The sequence below is a fragment of the Coturnix japonica genome, chromosome W (genome assembly GCF_054131305.1).
Source record: "Coturnix japonica strain WE chromosome W, WE-NBRP24, whole genome shotgun sequence".
In the NCBI taxonomy this organism is placed as follows: domain Eukaryota; kingdom Metazoa; phylum Chordata; class Aves; order Galliformes; family Phasianidae; genus Coturnix; species Coturnix japonica.
In genome coordinates, this window is record NC_140701.1 from 3,679,918 (window position 1) to 3,698,749 (window position 18,832).

Sequence of the window (18,832 nt, forward strand, 5' to 3'; positions counted from 1 at the left end):
GGAAACACACTGCACATCACTACTTGGTTTGGATCTTTGGGGTTGAAAAGGGCTCGAATTATCTAGGAAGGCACAGAAACACAAGGGTTTGTGTCAAACGTTTGCAAGTTGAATCATGCAAGAGGTTGTTGATACTTAGTAATAGAGTGGCGGCAGGACGAAGCAAATAAGCTTGAAGCAACAGAGCCACTGTCTTGAAAGTGATCCTCGTGCAGGTCCATAAGTTTTGACTCTGCCTGGACTTCATATGGGGCAGTATGACATCACAAATGGGTTATATGATGTCAGAAATGGGCATTATGACATCACAAATAAGCATTATGATGTCACAAAGGGGCACTATAATGTCAAAAAGGGGCATTATGACATCACAAATAAGCATTATGACGTCACAAAGGGCATTATGACATCACAAAGGGGCATCATGACGTCACAAAGGATTGTTATGACGTCACAAAGAGGCATTATGACATCACAAAGGGGCATCGTGACGTCAGAAAGGGGCATCGTGATGTCAGAAAGGAGCATTATGACATCACAAAGGGCATTATGACATCACAAAGAAGCATTATGACGTCACAAAGGGGCATTATGACATCACAAAGGGGTGTTACCATCACCCTGCGCCCAACTTCTCTCTCCCTCCTATTGGCTCCCTCTCCCACCAATCCCCGATCTCCCCTCCCCTTAGGCATTGAATTCTCTTCTCACTACCTCCTCCCAGTCCTCCCCTAGGAACAGAAACCATTCAGATTCTACAGCAAACTACAGCATCTGCACTGCAAGAGCTCACTGAACCACCTGCAACAATGAAACACGGTTTTGGAGAGTGGGTTTGAAAACACACCTTTAGACAGCTGTCTCCCTGTAGCCAAAAGGAAACCAAGCAGCAAAAGAAGAGTCCAGCCTGAAACATGCCCATGCTACTAGCCCAGGTTTTTCACAGTCAATGCAGAATCCATCCTGTTCATGAGGTGACAAATGACCAGTGGGTCTCCCCTTGCTCCACCCCTTCTCCTTCAAAGCCAGAAAAAGAAAGAAAAAACAAGCTTCTGTACAGCTGCCGTTATTTCTGACAGCGAGTGTAATCACAGAATCATAGAATGGCCCGGGCTGGAAGGGACCTCAAGGATCATGAAGATCAATCACCTCCCTGTCCCTGCTGGCCATCCCCTCTTCTGATGGAGCCCAGGGGACCATTTGCTCTCTGAGCTGCAAGAGCACGCTGATGGCTCACGTTCTGTTTTTCATCCACCAGGACCCCCAGGTCCTTCTCTGCGGGGCTTCTCTTAAGGACTGCTCCTCCCAGGCTGTACAGATGCCTGGGATTCCTCCAGCCCAAGTGCAAAACCTTGCACTTTGCTGTCTTGAACCTCATTAGATTCACCTAGGCCAACCTCTCGGTTGAGCTCCCTCTGAATGGCATCCCTTCCTTCCACTGCATCAGCCGCACCACTCAGCAAACAGCAGAGGGTGCACTCCATTGCATCATTGGTGTCACTGATAACTATGTTAAAAAGCACTGGTCCCAAGACAGACTCCTGGATGACACCACTTGTTATCAGCCTTCACCTGGATATCGAACCATGAATCACCACCCTCTGTCTGTGGCCTTTCAACCAATCCCTTATCCACCAGGTGGTCCACCTGTCAAATCCACATCCCTCCAGTTTAGAGATAAGGATGTGGTGGAGGGCCATGTAAAAGATCTTGCTCAAGTCCAGGTCAATGACATCAGTTTCCTTCCTTTTGTCCACAAATGCCGTCACTCCATCATAGAAGACCACCAGATTGGTTAGGCATGGCCTTCCCCTGCTAAAGCCACGCTGACTATCTTGGATCACATGCTCATTCCTTATGTGATCAAGCATGTCTTTGAGGCGGATCTGTTCTTCACCATCTTCATCACAGTTCTACATTTGAATCAAATAATTGGTGTTGCTGTCACCAAGAAAACCTCTTTGTCTTCTACTCCTGCTGCACATCTGTGCTTTCACCAGAAGCAAAGGGAGAGGCCACCTCCTAGATCCAAATTTTAAGAAACCAACACCCAATAGGTGTCATCTGAAGTAAAATAGGAGAGAAATTAAGATGACTCTTTTGCATCCAGCTTGGATCACTCCCTCACTCAGGCACACCACCATCAGATCAAGGAGATGCTGCCTTCAGCTTAGAGACTGTATGGGAAATCACAGCTTGAACCTCTGATTAATCAGCTGAGGCAAGTGTTGGGCCAGCTGCGGGAGCACAGGTGAGAGTAATCTAGCTGTGCTCCCAGAAGGGGTGGACCTCGACTGCACCTCTTCTGAGACCTCACCTCATTTAAAGGCTGACCACCACTAAGGCAGAATCTCTTGGAGACTGCTCCCCAGTTGAGACTGCCTCAGCTTTCTGGTCAAGGCACCAACATTGGTGAGTTTTCCTTTGCTAATAATCTTTGACTATTTACCACCATCTTGGTTAACATCTTTTTACTAGCCACCCTTACAGAGACCATAAGGGCTTGGGCTTCCAAACTCTCAGCAAGCATTTGGATCAGACAGCTTCCTGCTGGGGAGCCCCCTGCATCACTGCTGCCTCCTTTCGTACTGGACCTGCAGATGCTTCAGAGCTCATTAGCATGGACTTCCTTCCTCCCCTCAGCAGCTGCTCCTGCACTCACCTTCATTCCTACTCAGATACCGGCCGCTTCCAGCACCAGCTGACCTGCAAGACACAGAAAGGAAAGGTGGGAGTCATGCAAACGCAGAAGCCCAAGGCTGCGTCACCACTACGTATGGCAGCCTCGGGAAGTCAGCTGCAACTACATCCTTTGTCAGAATGGAAACAGGCACCGTCAATTAAGTGTGACCTCTGAACTCATTGCCACCATCAGAAATAGGCACTGAAATCGCTCACTTCACTGCAGCTGGTTACCTCCTGATTTTGGGTAAATGCGGACACTGTCTTGAGGGCTACCAGAAAAACGACATCAACTTCATTGTAGGTGGTTAAGCTTGGAAGCTGGACTTGAGCAAGAAAAGTTTCTCAGCTCAGAATCACAGAATTATCAAGGTTGGAGAAGACCTACAAAATCATCTGGTCCAACCATTACCAATACTTCCCGGATAAATCATACCTCTCAACACAACATCCAAACGTTTCTTGAGCACTCCCATGGTCGGTGACTCCACCACCTCCCTGGGCAGTGCTATCCAATGCCTGAATACCCTTTAGGGGAAGTAATATTTCCTAATGTCCAGCCTGAATCTTTCCTGGCACAGCTTAAAACCATTCCCTCTAGATCTATAACTGATCACACGAGAGAAGAGGCCAAACCCCAGCTCACTACAACCTCCCTTCAGGACGTTATAGAGAGTTATAAGGTCTCCCCTGAGCCTGCTCTTTTCCAAGCTGAACAATCCTAGTTCCCTCAGCAGCTCCTCGTAAGGTTTGTGCTCCAGACCCCTCACTACCTTCGTAGCTGAAGACGTTCCAGAACCGCAAGGTTTTCTTGCAGGGAGGGGCCCAAAACTGAATAGGTCAAACATCCTTCTCTCCATCATTGCTGTCACGTGGAAGGCTGTCCTTGGAACTGCAGTGACTCATGCATCCTAACTGCACTCCATTGATGGAAGCACAACGTGCATCATTGCAACTTGCTGGTGGGTTCCTGTATTGGCAAGGGATCGATTCACCTGGAAAGAGTAGATACACAGCATTTAGCGTCAAACTTTCACTGTCCAAGGAGGCAAAGGCTTGGTGCTGCCTGTCAAGCAGGTTTCAAGCAGCTTGTGAGACTCATCTGGGAAAGACAGGAGTCAACCAAAGATGTCAGGCACGGGCTTGAATGCCAGAAGGAGGTACAAGCCCACTGAAAGCATGAATTCTACCTGTGTTGCTGACAAGCAGTGTTTTGAAAGCTGGATTTGCACCCTTACCTGCCAGGACCACGACTTCTGCTTCAGAGGGCTCCCTGGCACTGCTCTGCAGTTGGTGTTTGGCCACAGGGGATGGTTTGCCCAGGCAGAAGCAGGAACGCCAACTGCCAGCTGCTGACTCTGCCCTCTTACTGGGAGAACTCAGTCTGGAGAGAAAACAGAGCATGCTGTCAGTCGTGGTGCAGGATGAGGGAAGAGCTGCACCGAGCCCTTGCCAATAGTTGCCTGTTCCCGCCACTGCCTGCTTTCTGCTGAAACACAGCCTAGAAACACCCTCTGTTTCAAACAGCAGAGGATGCTTCCATTCCTACAGCTCAGCCCTCAAGTCCTGCTGGCTACATTCCTCTCAATGATTTCAAGCAAGATTCAGAGCATGTGAGCAAAGGCTCCACAGCCGGACAGGAAAGGAGCTGGCAGGCGTAACTGCTTTCTGAGGAACCGTACAGTTATAAGGGAAGTTCAAAAGCATCTCTGACTCTTACATTAACACCTCCTCGGCCTCAGCTCACTGCCACCTTTAATTTCTAGTGCCAGCAAGTCTGACCAACAGCTCTGCTTACAGGAGAAGCACAATTGGTTTCAGGCACATGGCCCTGAAATCTGGAAAACCCCAAGATTTCCATGTACAGCCAGCACAGAACAGGATAGACGCCAGCATGGCTTTCTGCATCTTGTGACTGCCTGCCCAACCAGGAAGGAAAGGCACCTTGTGTGGCTCCACTGAGGCCATAGGGCAACTGTGTGTTAGTTGAATCCTCAAAGATATAATGGACAAAAAATAAACCAATAAAAATCATCCGAACAATGATGGTAGGGGCTGGAAAGGGAATTCCTCTTTCTTTATCTTTCAGATGGAAAATCAATGATTGCGTTGAAGTTCCTCAGTACAGCTGCAGGCCCTTCCTCCACTTGTATCTTGCTGCTCCGTGTTGCAACAGGAGAGCTGCTCTGGCCTCTCCTCTCAGCCTGTGCCGCCTGCACGGTGAGCAGCTTTGTGGATGGAGAGACCCACACAGACTTGGGCCCAGGCAGAGAACTGTGCCCTGCAAGGGAAAACCACAGCTAAGACAGAAAAGGAAGCAGCAGCACAGCCATCCCCATTCTGCATATCTCTCAGAATTGCTCATCCGAGCCACTGGAAGAAGAGGAGCTCAAAATAACTGTGTGCTCAGAGGTATGCTCGTGGCAAAGGACACAGCCACAATTAAGAGCAGCTCACTGTATCTTAAGAGGCAAACAAAAAGCCTAGAAAAACTAGGGGCCAGAGATCTCAGAAAGCATCACTGCCACACTTCAATCAAGTTTCACCTGCTTGCAAAACATCTTAAGAGCAGTGATGGTTTTCTCCATGTAAGGCTTGGACACTCTCAGGACCCATCAACAGGGCACCATATTCTAACCTAAGCCCAGAAGCCTGCTGTCTCCTCAACAGTAACAGAATTTTCAAAGGTCTTGGAGAAGCCCTGGATTGGATGAAGCTGTCAGATTTAGATCAAGCTAATGGAGGAAGATGCTCACCTACTCCCTCTCCCATGGCTGGTGTGGATTTGGAGCAGAAAAGGACGTCTGTGTAAATAGTACTGTTGAAATATCAACTGGTAGAGCAGTGTTGCACATTGTACAAATCACAGTTGGACATCCATGGACAGCTGATGATAAAAGTAATTGTAGGGGAAGAGCTGGATGAAATATTGTTAAAAACAAATAATCATTTTAGCTGCACGTTTGTAAGCATTTCTTTTCATCCTTCTCAAAACAGTTTCATGGCAGAATAAAGAGGACACGCTCACACAGACATTTCCACAGCCAGACTAGGGAATAATCAAAGAATATCAACCAAAACGTGTTTCCTACCAGTTACATGAATCTTGAAGGTGAGTTTCTAGCCAGCAGCCTCACAGCTGTACTCCCCTTTGTTGCAGTAATTCATTCCTGGATGTAAATCACATGTAGAAAAGTGTTGCTATGATACTAGATGACCAAGAAAGTCCTATAGCCAAAATGTTTTGCACCAGAGAGGCTGTCAGTTGATCCTCCAAATGCAAGACACACCAAATGAAGCGTTCCTTTATCTCTGGGATTCCAAGCATTTTCTCACCTCTGACTTTCACTTGGAATGTTGCTTTGTCATCTTTTGTTTCACAGCTGTAGCTCCCTTGGTCTTTCAGGGTCACATTTTTGACCATGAGCTTGCGGTGCGTCCCCTGGGAGATGATGGTTGTCCTCTGGTCCTGCTTCACCTCTGTTTCATCTTTCTTCCATACGACAGCTCCGCTTGCAGCTGACACCTCACACACCAGCTCCAGGTCTTCAGAAGGACTGACTGATATTTCTGAAGTGGTTTTGGGCTTGCTGACAACATTAATGGCTTCATCTGAAGAAAAAAAGAGAAAGTGGTTTACATCCTGACTCAGGCTTATTCAGCACAGCATGAAGATACAGTTAGAACTGATTGTAATGTCTCTGCTCATTACATTTGGGTGATTGAGTTTCACCTCTGGAGGTACTCACATACAAACGTGTGCTTGATTCTCCTGTGTAAGGAAAGAGTAAGTTCTATGCAGACAGTTCTTATTTCTTTTAATCAATTCTGTATTCTGCACACGTTCTTCTGAAGCTAAAATGAAGGCAGCTAAGTAACGTGTTTTCAATGCATGAACAAACCTATTCAACACTTTGTCTCTAAGCTAACAAGCAGCGTTTGAAGAGCACATCAGTATTTCATGCCCTTCATTCCATCCAGACAGAACCTGCCTGAGGAGCAAGCTGATGGCTGTCAGCTACAGGCAGACCTAGCTTAGCATTGCATTTCTTAGAGCAACAACTGTTGCTTTCAGTCACTGAATATACCAAGGCCAATTGCTATGCCAGGCACATTTATGGCATCAGTGAACAAATAATGAGTTAAAAATTGTAATAGACAGGAGTCATCTATTCTTGTAAAACTAGGTGACCAAAGAAGAACAGTCCCTCTAGAGTCAAGCTGTTTAGAACTAATAGCATCAATCAATGTCACGTAGATAGATTACTTCCCTGCCCTAAGACCATCTTGTGACCATTTGTTGCTCCTAATTAAGCCCTCTTGATGGCTTTTTTGTCTGAGCCATGTGACATTTTGTGATAGGAGTTACTGCTAGTGTTCCCTTCACCCTACACCAAAGTAGGAGGTATCCATTCTCAGGGAATCATGCAGGCTTCCTCTGGATTTGATGCTCAGAGACAGCCCCAGAACTTTTTAAATCTTAGCTTAACTCTCATCCAATAATGTTCATCAAACAGTGCAACTTGTCCTTTGGGGATGCCTTTGTTCTGCATCAACCAGTTCCAACGGAGTCTTCTGGGCTTGTTTTAGATCAGTTTTTCAACAGATAAAGAAAGGGGCTTTGAATTACAAAGTGAAATTGCAGAATGCATGATTCTCAACCAAACAGAACGGGAGGTGGGATGCAGGGTGAATACCTGAGCCAACACCACCTGCAAGCAATCCTTCAATATCTTAGGAATCTCTAGCCATCCCAAATCCAGTGTTGGGCTTGATCTATCATCTCTGCTGAGTTTTTAGCTAGCTGATGGTGAGCATCTTGGTGGAGATGGGTGAGCAGTCGGACTAGAGGGTCTTAATCAACCTTAAGGATCCTGTGATCAGAGGAACTTGAATGTGCTGTTAAAGGTCACAAGAGCTGCACTGCAGCATGAGCATACACAGCGAAAGGTTTTCAGTAGAGCTTCGGTTCATAAATGAGGACTGGGTTATGGAAAATAGGCTCAAGAAATAAACCAGAAAACAGATCTTAACGCCAGGTTCTGTGAATGCAGCCAGCTGAATTTCACAGATATTGAATTTCAATGACAATTTCTTGTGTTATTTTACCCTCCAGCTCCACCCTGAACAGGAACAGGTCAGTGACAAGCATTACTCCTCCAGGCTTGACCTGACAGTGCTTTACTTGTACTATGAGCTAATGCCAGGAAGAGCAGGAAAAGAGTTTCATCCACGTGCCTTCTCCTTCCTTAGTAAAACCAGTGTGAAACTGCAGCCACGTCAGGCTGAAGGAGACGTCTCAGATGTCCTGCCTGGATGCAGGAGCTCACGTGTCAGAGGATGTCTGGCACGTCAAGTCTCATGGCAGTGCAGTGCATGACAAACTGCAACAACACTTTCCTGTGGGCTCCTTTGGGCACGAGGCCCAGCGGGTGACACACCTCTGGCTGCAGCTCTTCAGAGCCTCCCAGCAGCCACGTGATGCCCATGGGAGAGACACAGCTGACCCGCACAGCAGATGATTTACCAGCTCGCTCTGATTTACAGCAAGAGAAGATACAAGTGGTGATGCTGAATGGTGAAATACTGCAAGTGTGTGGCATAGGTATAAGATTTGTGAGCCTGAGGATGTTCAAAGTCAGGATGGACAGGGCTCAGAGCACCTGATGGAGCTGCGGTGCCCCTGTTCATTGCAAGGGAGTCCAACTAGCTGACCCTTAAGGGTCTCTTCCCTATCTATGAGATACAGAAAAGCTGATTCTGCAGTAACCAAGCTACCAACAGCAGCTGTTTGTCTTACAGCTTGCCAACACAGATTTTAAAATAACAGCATTGATTACTCATTTGATAGTCACATTACAGTGCAAAGCACATGGAAACGTCCATCAGCTAATTCATTTAATTCTTTGGGCAGACCTGCCAGTATGAAATATTATGCTAACATGACAGAGAGAAGAAAAGCAAAATTAAGACTAGCTGACAAGCCGTGGCAGGAAGTTCTGCTCTCCATCAATTTAGTCCCATTATTCAATTCTGTTTGGAGATGTCTCCATGACTCTCTGGAGTTTGTTCTTTGAGAAGAAGCAATTAAGTAAGCTCTCCAATGCCAAAGTGCATACACTACTCTAGGCCTTTCTTGTTTCTCCATGGATCAACAAGGGTGACAAGCCAGCAGAAGATGATGAAGAGCCTCATCATGCAAACTCATGCATTTTATCCCCCTCACAGATGCACTGACAACTTACAGCATCATCCATTGAGACGTTGTGAATTTTCAGGGTGTGTTTCTTCCCCACAATGTGCAGTTCATATTTTTCACTGGCCTTGAGCTCCTTCCCATCCTTCATCCACTCCACAGTAGCGCCTGTGTCTGAAAGCTCAGCCTGCAGTTTGGCTTCCTCACGCAGCCGAGCGCAGATCTTTTCTACATCTTTGCTCTTATTGGTAAATCTCACTGCAGCACCTGTCAGGAGCAAAGGCCTCGTTATTTCAAATGATATCAGGCTAACGTGGTCAATGTTTGCCGCAAGTTCTCTGAAAAAGTATCATCTTCTGTTCCTGCACTCATCATTGTGTCACTGCTGAGCAATTCAAGATATTTCATTTGGTCTTCTTGCCCGATTTACTAAGTAAAAATCAACCAAACATCTCCTTCTACTGATTAAGAATGCTCTAAACATGCTTCTGCAGAGGTTTCCACCCAATGACAAACAGGTCCTCCCATCATGAATGTTTATTTGTTCTATTTTGTCATGCAAAGCTGATTGATAGAGATATTATTGGAATGATTGCTCCCCTACTTCTAAATTATTCCAGTGCAATCAGAAAGGCTATCTGAACCTGGAGCTGAAAGTACTGCTCTATGGTCATGCAGTGGTAAACCTGGTGACTGAATGCACTGGCCAAGAGCTGTGAACTGCAGACATTCATCAGCTGGCATGAAGCAATCTGGTTCAGATACCAAGCAGCTGGGTAGACTGGCTTACCCTACACTCAGTGCTATCATGTTTAGGTCATTACCAGGACTCACATCAGTCCATGGGATGCAATTTCAGGTATTTGGTACAGGCAGTGAATGCCTGCAGCCCCAGTTCTAATCATCAGATCACAGCAACTATGCCTTGACTGTAAGAGGAAAGGAGAAGGTTCAAAGCAAATACCTCTCACTCTCATCTTGCTGCTGACATCAACATTTTCGGCAACAAATTTCACTTCTGCTCCACCATCATTCTTGGTGATGTTCTTTATGATTAGGCTGTGAGTAGTTTGGGTTCTCTTGATGATGCAGCTCTCGCTTTCCTGTAAGACTTTACCACTGAGGTACCAAGTGCTGCAACACATTGTTGTAAGATCAGTAGTAAACATGGCATCCCCTCCAGGTACAGCTTCACCAGCTGTTAGGGGGGATTTCACAGCCAGGACCGGTTCTGAGGAAGAACAACATGGATGTCTTAATGCTCTTTAGATGCAAGTCTGGTATCTCATTTAGAGATGGAAGATTAAATCATAGGTACATTTCTACTTCTCCCTTTGCATGAGTGCTGGAAGAAGCACTTCTATGCTTAAGATCTGTTACAGAAAGTTCTGCCTCTTGCACATGTGAGATATCAAAAGATAAGGATATTCATGTCTCTCTCACAGAAACAGAACTTGTATCACTTTAGTGGTAGCTGGAGGTTGACAGGAGAACTAGTAATAAAGGAAAGCCTTTGGTGTGTTAGTGCACTACTATCCTTAAAGTCAAATGAAACATCTTTAGGGAACCAACACAGTTGCTCAGCTCACACTGACCCATTTCCATTGGGGTTTTTGTGCTTACCAAGGTGCACGCTCCCTGGGAATTCCAGAGACGGGCTCTGTCCATGCGCATTGACTGCAGACACTCGGAACTGATCATCAGCCTCTTCAGACAGATTGCTCACCGTGAACTCTGGGACGGGCACATGAGACTCGTGGCACCTCACCCACGTGAAGCCACTTAGTTTATTGCCTTCCACAATGTAGCCATCGATTGGAATGGGGCGGTGCATCTTCGGAGGGGACCATGCCAGCGTCACTGAGGTTTCTGTTTTATTTTTCACCACGGGGTCAGCTGGGGGCTGGGTGGGAGGTTTTCTGGGAGCTGAACAGAAAGAAATACAGAAATATTAGCATAAGGTCACGTAGGCTGGAAAAGACCTTCAAGATCAGCAGACTCAACTTTCAGCATGACCTACTGAGTCCCACCATTAACTACTGTGCTACCTGAGGACATACATGACAAGCTTATTCCTGCAGGTATTTGCATAGTGAATATATTCACCCTCTGGTTGCTTTGGAACATTTTAGAGGTTAAAATCCCATCAGACTTTTTCACTGTGTGCAGCCACTGATACAGGCAGGAGGCTGGGAATTACCTGATGGGCTCTAGTTACAGACTACTGACACAGTAAAGGATTGATTTCATTTCATTTTGGCCATCAAAAAGTTTGGAGTCTGGTTTAAGTCATCCATCTAGACTCCAATTATAATCATATGGAGAACAGCGCATTTAGGAGAACTCATCTCATCTTAATAAACCTGAATGAAATCACAGAATCATAGGATCACGGGAGGGCTTGGGTTGGAAGAAACCTTCAAGATCATCCAGTTCTAAACACCCTGCCATGGGCTGGCTGCCCACTAACCAGCTCAGGCTGCCCATCACCCATCCAACCTCGCCTTCAACACCAAGGACAGGCATCCACAGCTTCTCTGGGCAGCCTGAAATGGAAGCAATGAGCCACATGTTGAAGATACTCAAACATTCATGACTGTAGAGAGAGCCAAATACTCCATACATATTGCCTGCCTGGTCAATGGTATTAAAATGCCAACAACAGACTCATCCAGCTCATGGAAAATGGTGTGAACATGGCGCACAGGATTCTTCCAGCAGCGAGTTAGATCTGCAAAGTGTAAAAATAGGAAATCTCAATGCAATGCAATTTTCCCTCATAACATAAATAGACACATAACTGTTTTGGGGTGCACTGTTACCAGCCTGTCAGTTGCTGTTGGTCAGTGCTAGATTCCAAAGGTCCCACTAACATAGCATGAAGCTGAAAGCTAGACGCTGGAATCAGATCTCCTGACCTTACCATCAGAAATCGAGATGTCATATTTTGCTCAGAGGTGCCTGCTTGTAGGAGGGACAGCTTCCGAGCTTTTTCTGCTCCAGGAACCAGCTCCAGCTTCAGGATTTAAACAGCAGTCAGAAATTAAACTGAGCTTTGTCACCTCCATCAAACAGAAGGAGTGGTTGGGTGGTACAGCTTTCCAAATCACTTAGAAACTGTCACAACAATCAGATGCCTACCTTTTCTTTTTGAACTTGTTAATACATAGAGCTTAATAGCATCAGAATGCCCCAAGCACTTCAGATAACACGACAGCTGTAAACCCTTCTTTAAGGATTCCTTTGTTTAACCACTGAGTAACTGTAATTCAGTGGTGCTGGTGGGAGAAGGGAAGTCCTAATCTTCCCAGATGGTGAATAGAGCTGATGTTCACATGCAGACTGGTGCTGCAGCACAGCCAGAAACCACTCATTTGGGAAACACAGCACCAAGAAAATAATGGGAATAGCTTCATAAAATCAGGCAGCTTCACCCAAATTTCATGTCAGGTCCATTATTCTTCCTATTTTCAGGAAGAAAGGTTTTCCCTTTTTCTTGTAGTTTTATTTTCTTTTCCTTTCATGCAAGCAGCTTTGTAGCTTAAAAAATTGTTTTCTAATCACCTCCTGGTGTGGACAAATCACACAGGTTTGACTCCATGTTTTACATAGTTAGCATTTTATATTTGTTCCAGTATGGAACTGTACAGCCATAGAATGGCCTGGGTTGAAAAGGATCTCAAAGATCATCCAGTTCCAACCCCCTGCTATGTGCAGGGTCGCCAACCACCAGACCAGGCTGCCCAGAGCCACAATCCAGCCTTTCCTCATAGGAAAGCTGCTCCAACCCTCTGATCATCACAGTGGCCCCTCCTCTGGACCCACCCCAACAGCACCACAACCTTATTGTCCACAGAAAGCATATAACCCTCATTCAATTGCCCTTCCACTCAGCTTAGAGCACTACTAAAACCAGCATCTTCACCTTAGCTCATCACACTGCTGCAGTTCCTTTTACAAGGATTTCACTGGCAAAAATTAAATCAAAGCCATCACAAGGGATTTAGCACAGTTACGTGTTACTGGCTACGAGAGCTGTCAGCACAGTCACCTGTCAGGCTTTGCTGCTGTTCTCTTTATGTAGAGGCACAACAAGGTTCAGACACCTCACAGTGCAATTCTCACTTGGACTGTAAAGAAAAAGGAGGCTTGAAAAGCAGCGTGTGGAAAACAAAGAAACAAGAATTAGAACAACAGTGGGGCCATGGCACTTGTAGGAATTGTTCTGCCTTTAACAGCAGAGCTTTTCAAGAAGTATGAGGGCATTGCAAACCAGACCAGTTTGGACAGATTAACAACTGCAAGTAGTGGGTTCCAAAATTCCAGACATGAAATCAAAGATAGAAAAACTCTTCACATTTTCATCTCTCAATTTTTCATACATTGTGCATTACAGTGCAAACAAGTCTTACATACAACTTGGAAGCTAAAGACAAGTCTGACAAAACAGACTGCACAAAAATGAAGGATAATTAACAGAGCAAATTGCTCTTTCAAAAACAGAGTTTATGTCTTCTGGTCATAACACTTCAGAAGCCTCAGAGGCTTCTTCTCCTTTGTATATTTTCATTAATCTTAGATTTTGTTTTCATTCAATGTGACCTCACTAAACAAATATTGTCTAAGACCATGAGTATCACATAAATGTGCAGATCTCAAGCTGCTCACTTATCTAGTACCCTTGGCATGATGCTTTCTTTTCCTCAGCTGATCATCTAGATTGTGCCTGTTGATTGTGCAACAACAGCCTGTTGGTCTCGATTACCTGTGAGAGGCTCTAACTTTGGCCAGGAAAAATCATTTGAGGACAAGTAATTCTCTTGGAATCAGTAAGGCAGTCTTCCCATTCTTTCTTACCAGCACCCATCTTACATGTTAATAAAGGATTCTGGAAATCAGTTTGAAGATCAAGAAACAATTCAGTTCAAGCATATGCAATCACAGGATTTGTACGTCACCTGCAAAAGTCATTTTATTCTATCCACAATCTCATCCTACATGCAGTTCCTTAGAGGGTTCCTTAGGCACACCAACCCCATGCTCCTATTACAGACCCTTGCATAAGACAGGTGATATACCTACAAGATTATCTACAGCTTAGACTATGAAAACAGGGAGTCTAGCTAGAGAAAATTATCTACCTGTGCTTCTGAGCAATCTGTTAACCACTCTCATACAGTTCAGGCCAATCCAAACAAGATGCAATGACATGTCAGCCACAGAAACAGCTTGATTTTAAGGAGTTTGTTTGGACAAGCCCCTGTTGCATACGGTGGTCAAACATGCATTACTTGGGGGCACATTGTATTTGATTTAACAGATACTCTTACCTTTGGCTTTGCACAGAGTCCAAAGTCTATCAGCTTCAAATTGTCAATCAGCAGATTTTCCCGGTGGATGAGAAAGCAGTCAGGAATGATTTCCACCCAAATGCCCAAGGAAACATCTTTTCTCTTCTCTTATTTCCTGCTGTGGACAGTGGTTCCCAGTCTACTCAAAGCTCGCTCGCTCTCGCTGTCTCAGAGATCTTCACTGACTGCTGGCAAGTTCCCATCTTCCAATATCCCAGGTGGGAAATACTAGCTTGTATCTGTTGGAAAGGACCTGGGGACTAGGAGGACAAGTGGTGAGAGACCACAGGCTGAATGCAAGCCAGCAGTGTGCTCTGACAGAAAAGAAGTACAACAAGATCATCAGCTGCATTAAAAAGCAGCACAACCAGACCAGGACAAGTCATTCCTGCTTCAACACTCATTGCACCACATCTACAATACTGTATCTGGTTTTTGGCCAGGAAGGATAACAACCTGAAACAAACTCTGAAGCAAGTTCTATGGATGACCTCCAGCCTGTGCAGGGGGCTGAAGCTCCCACTCAGAGAAGAGAAGCTGGGGAGAATGATCTTTGTGACAGAAAATCCATTGGATGGGGCCAGAGGAATGCATCTCACCCCATACCCTCTGTACAGCCACCATTTGTTTAAAGGATCACTCTTCCTTGAGGCACAAAACTAGAGCAGGTTACACAACAGACTGACACCACAAGGGCTTCTCTCGAGATACAAACTGCAGCAAAGAGCATCACAAAAATGTGAAACCAACACTCAGATCAGATCTGTGTCTCTGCTCCGCTCATTAGGAGCATCATGTTTTACTCCCCTTTCAGAGGAAGATACTTCTTCAAGGATAACAAAATCCAGCTCAGCTACAGAACACAGTACCACATAGGAATAAATATCTAACATTTCCTGTAGGGAAAGAATCCTAAGCACAAGTTATTGTCTGAGTTTCAGCTGGGACTGAATTATCTTCTTCAGTGTCTGATATAATACTACGTTTTCATTCTAGAGAAACAATGGAGATAGCGCAGTGATGCTTACAGTTGCTGCCAGGCAGCGTTGTACAGAGCCACAGTCAATCTCAGCTGAGAGCCCAAGGAAGTGAGAAGGAACAGAACTAGGACAGCTGACTTAAACTGGCCAAAGGATATTCCATACTATATGACATATTGTGGAAGGAGTTTTGAAGGGGGTATAACTTCATGTAAATCTCTTCCACTACTAGGAGGCTAACTGGACACTGATTGGTAGGTGGTGAGCAATTGCTTTTGCATTCATCATAACTATTATCCTTTTCTCTATCTCAGTACATAATTCTATCTCAACCCATGAGTTCTACTTTGTGTTACTTCTCCCCCCTTCAGTTCTCTCCTGCAATCCACTGGAATGCAGTGGAGTACTGTAACTCTCTCTGCCAACAGAAAAATAAAAACACATTCATTATTATTTATGGAAGACTGACTGCAGTTCAGGCTCACTGGTTTGAGGTCTCTGGGCATAACCCTGACTGTGAACAGAAGCAATTGCTGAAACAGTCTGTCAAAAAAAGACTGGAGCTTCCTCTTCCAAAAGGCGGTCCTTAGAAACAATGCAATCAAACAGCTTCCCTGTAAGATAAGGTTATCTGAAAATGCATTTAGAGAGTATCAGAGAAAGATAAGTAAGAAAGACAGCACAGAAAGCAGAAACTATTTCTTACCTCTATGACTATAAATATTTCTTTGATGTCTCTCTTACGTGATCCAATGGGCAAACATGTTGATGACTTCAGTTCTTCATGGCATCAATTTCTGTTTTAGCATGAGGCAAGTCATCCTTAAGAGACCATAAAAGCAAGTGATGAAATCGCTAACTACTGTGACATACCAGGTACCACATCTGACTGCTGTGGAACAGAACAAGCACATATGGGACAGTACACAATTCAACATCAACTCAGCAATGACTGACATCACTCCCATAGAAATTCTGAAACAGAGCTGTGAAAAATGAAAAGTAAAACATTCAGCATTTTCATTGGCATTTTGGTAAAGTTGCTGTAATAATGTAACAATAATGTAATGTAATGTAATGATGTAATAACTTCCTCCATTTTAAAACCAGAGAATTCTGCCCTCTGAACAACCAGCAACAAGATTTGTGGTGCTCTGTTAAACTTTTTCCAGCTCTACAGCATCTTTCAAAAGGCAATGGGACCAGTAGGCTGCATTCGTATGTACCATCCCACCTGCCCCCGTGTTCTTGAGAACTCCACAACTCCAACAGAAGATATTATCATATTTAAATGCCTTTTGGCTTACCCCTACAGTAACTTTCTCCATGATTTTTAGTGCAACTTTTTCACCAGACAGAAGATGCCGCCCGAGTTTTACCTTGGCAAAACCACCTACAAATCAAAACACAGATGCTTAAAGTTGAGTGTGAATTCTTCTCTAATATAACATTACAATTTCCAACTGGTTTAAAAAACGAATTTCAAATTTATACAAATGAAACCTGACTTAGAGAACTGACAAGAGCTGTTAATCTATTCTCAGATTAATTCTAGAGTGGTGAGACAGACTGTTAGGCGTGCTGTTTCTGTACAAAGATGACACTTACCCGTTCCAACTGTTTCATGGAATTCCTAGTACTTGAGAATTTCCTCGTAGTCACTGACAGACATCCTGAAATGTGCAAGAACTGAAGATCCTCCAAGCACGTGCAATGAGGAAGTGCCAGCAGTGTTCACATCCTACTTAGGACATATTCTTAGAGGCAGAAGGGACACTCGTGGCAGATCCAGCAATGCTCATCTTCTCACCAACGTGCATCCCCCTCTCACCCAGCAACAACAAAACACAGTGCATGAAGCTGGCTTCACTTAGGTTAACAATATGGAACATCCCTCAGGGCTTTGTGCCACAGAGCAGTAGCAGGGCTGGACTACAGCTTGAGGAAGCAGTGGAAGCCTTTCCCTGTATGGTTACAGTGTCCCTGCACGCACCCCACAGCCAGAGCGTTGCAAGCTGAGCTGTCTTGCTGTTTCTTGTACTCATCCCAATCTCTGCGAATGAAAACTCAGAATTCAGTCAAGGCGTTGATTGAGCACGAGCGTGCCTTTATTCAATAGGAAAAAGGAGGGGGTGTGAGGTCTGGAGGAAAGATGGGACTCATTCTCTGTTGTCTGACGAGAGTGTCTCAGAAGTCGTGCTGTTGCCCGGAGCCTGGGACTCTTGGCCTGATTCTACCTCCCCCTCCAAGATGTTTGGCTTCTCCTCTGTAATGCTGACCTGAGCCTGCATGGTTGTGCTGCTGTCGGGGCACTCGTGCTGTGCTTGGGCTGGGCTGTCCTCGAAAGGCACTCGGTTCAGGCTGGTGCCTGAGGAGTCTGGCAGGCTCAGGTCAGCAGCTTCAACAGGTATGGGATGAACGAGAGCTTCAACGATGATGGCATTCTTCTCTTTATAACTGATGTTATACGGAAGGCTTTCATCTGAACTGCAGCATCCTGTGCTTAGTAACAGTTCTTCATTGATGGAATCACAGGATGCTGCATCGTAACATGCCTGGCGTCTTGGAGATATACAAGGGCTCGGGTCACCTAGGAAGGAGTAGACGCACAGCAGTTAGTGTCAAAGTTTCACAAGATGAATCATGAAACAGGTTCTTGACATTTGGCTATGCAGTGATGGTGGGCAGAAGCAAATAGGCTTCTAGCAACAGTGTCACTGTCTTGAAAGTGATCCTCGTGCAGGTCCAGCTCTTGTGTTGACAAGAGACTCATTTGGGAAAGACAGGGGTCAACTGAAGATGTCAGGCACAGGCTTGAATGCCAGAAGGATGTACAAGCCCACTGAAAGCATGAATTCTACCTGTGTTGCTGACAAGCAGTGATTTGAAAGCTGGATTTGCATGCTTACCTGCCAGGACCAAGACTTCAGCTTCAGAGGGCTCCCTGGCACTGCTCTGCAGTTGGCGTTTGGCCACAGGGGATGGTTTGCCCAGGCAGAAGCAGGAACGCCAACTGCAAGCTGCTGACTCTGCCCTCTTACTGGGAGAACTCATTCTGCAGAGAAAACAGAGCATGCTGTCAGTCGTGGTGCAGGGTGAGGGAAGAGCTGCATCGAACCCTTTCCAATAGTTGCCTGTTCCGGGCAATGCCTGGTTTCTGCTGAAACACAGCTTAGAAAAGCGCTCTGTTTCAAACAGCAGAGGATGCTTCCATTCCTACAGCTCAGCCCTCAAGTCCTGTTGGCTAAATACCTCTCAACGATGTCAAGCAGGGACATGGATCCCGAGAATGTTGGAGGCTCAGGCTGCTTCGCTCTCCTGGGGCAGGCCTTCAACAGGGAACGAAGGCAGGAGATGAACTTGCCCCGTTTCTTTGGCTCTGCGCAACAAAACAAAAAAACAAGTTCATTTCAGCCCTGGCTCGGTTGGACGAGGCCGAGTGCAACACATTCAACAGAACACGTAACAACAGAAAGCATGTTCCCAACAAAGACACGCAAGAACGGATTTTCCCCATCCCTGGAGGTGCCCAAGGAGCTTAATGCAGTTCTCTTTCTAAGCTTGCTCAACTCGGGCATTAATGAACCCCCTGAAAGCCACGTTCAGACCCCATTTTACTAACC

The 18,832-nt window shown here is 45.5% G+C and overlaps 1 long non-coding RNA gene across 3 annotated transcripts; it reads right to left on the bottom strand.

Moving 5' to 3' along the window:
• Positions 1-5,492: 5,492 nt before the first annotated feature.
• LOC146754266 (uncharacterized) lies at positions 5,493-9,126 on the bottom strand. Of its 3 annotated transcripts, XR_014938978.1 has the most exons (4): positions 8,928-9,126; positions 6,019-6,294; positions 5,775-5,852; positions 5,493-5,569 (listed from the first exon to the last, which is right to left on the bottom strand). It is a non-coding gene; the product is annotated as an uncharacterized LOC146754266 (long non-coding RNA). The 3 variants fall into 3 exon arrangements; XR_014938975.1 differs by having other exon boundaries at positions 5,775-6,294; XR_014938976.1 differs by having other exon boundaries at positions 5,495-5,599; positions 5,775-6,294.
• Positions 9,127-18,832: the final 9,706 nt, after the last annotated feature.